The sequence below is a fragment of the Pteropus alecto genome, unplaced genomic scaffold, assembly GCF_000325575.1.
Source record: "Pteropus alecto unplaced genomic scaffold, ASM32557v1 scaffold184, whole genome shotgun sequence".
NCBI lineage: Eukaryota > Metazoa > Chordata > Mammalia > Chiroptera > Pteropodidae > Pteropus > Pteropus alecto.
Window position 1 is genome coordinate 117,471 of NW_006436278.1, and position 1,059 is coordinate 118,529.

General features: G+C 64.8%; 1 protein-coding gene across 1 annotated transcript in view; it reads right to left on the reverse strand.

Annotated features, from left to right (window-relative positions):
* The window catches only part of SLITRK2 (SLIT and NTRK like family member 2), an 8,226-nt gene extending 7,855 nt beyond the window's left edge, over positions 1–371 (reverse strand). The window contains exon 1 of the mRNA XM_006911762.3: positions 251–371. The gene's annotated coding sequence lies outside the window, so the exon portion shown is untranslated. The remainder of the gene's footprint in view (positions 1–250) is intronic.
* Positions 372–1,059: the final 688 nt, after the last annotated feature.

Consider the following 1,059-nt stretch of genomic DNA (forward strand, 5'->3'; position numbering starts at 1 on the left):
GCGGCGGTGACCGCAGGGATGCGCGACGCCGGGATCCCGACCACGCCCGCGCGGACGGTCCCGGAGCCAGACAGCCCTCGTGTGGGTAGGAGGCAAGGGCGGCCCCAGGGCATAGTCCTGGGCGGCTAGCGCCCGGTCCTCCCACGCAGTTCTCTCCACGAGGGGAGGTGGCCGCGAAGGGGGCAGAGGGCCGAGCGGAGCTCACTTGCCCGCCGCGTCGCCGTGGCGTCGGTAAGTGCTCAGAACTTACCCAGCGAGTGCGCCGCCCGGAGCTTCCCCCGCAGGCGCCCGCAGCATCGGGCGACCCCAGCAGGTGCGGGAGCAGACACAGCCTGGGACCGGCACGGCCCGCGAGCGAGGGCAAGGCGGTGAGCGCAGGCGGCGCCCCCGGGCAGGCAGATCCCCTCTGGAGCGGCTCGCCGCCGGGCAGCGCTTCCAGCAGGAAGGAGGGAGGAAGCCGAGGGGGAGGAGGGAAGCAGGGAGGAGGAGGAGGAGGAGGAGGGAGGGAGGGAGGGATGGCGGCCCCTCTCCCGCACTTATCAATCACCCCGGAGATCAAATGTCCCCGCTGTGCACCCGGGAGGGGCCTGTACAAGCCCACAGAGGAGCCGCTGCTCCATTTCTCCGACAAGCTCGGCGGACCGCTGTTCACGCCTCTCGGCCCCTCACGCCTGGAACTCTGCCCAGCCCTTGCAGTTTTACCGTGGGCTGCAGCTCCGACTCGGTCAAGGGAAATAAGGATGGCACTCGGTCGCTACCAAAACCGAGGGGAGACTAAGACCACTGAGTGGAAGTTACGGACAAGTGCAAGAGCAGCCAGCCCTCCGAGCTGGACACCCTCCCAGACAGCTGCCTCCCTTAACTAGTAAGTGCCCAATCATAGGAGTTCGCAGGCAGATATTTAAGGACCTCTTAGGACAGCAAACAAGGAGTTCCCATTGAATATGGGGCTGAGCTAGACTCGTGCAAATGTGTTAACACAAGCAAGCACTTAGCAGCGTTGCAGTCCCTGTTTTGACTCTTTTTATTCTTCACCACGTTGCCAGATCTACTAGAGCG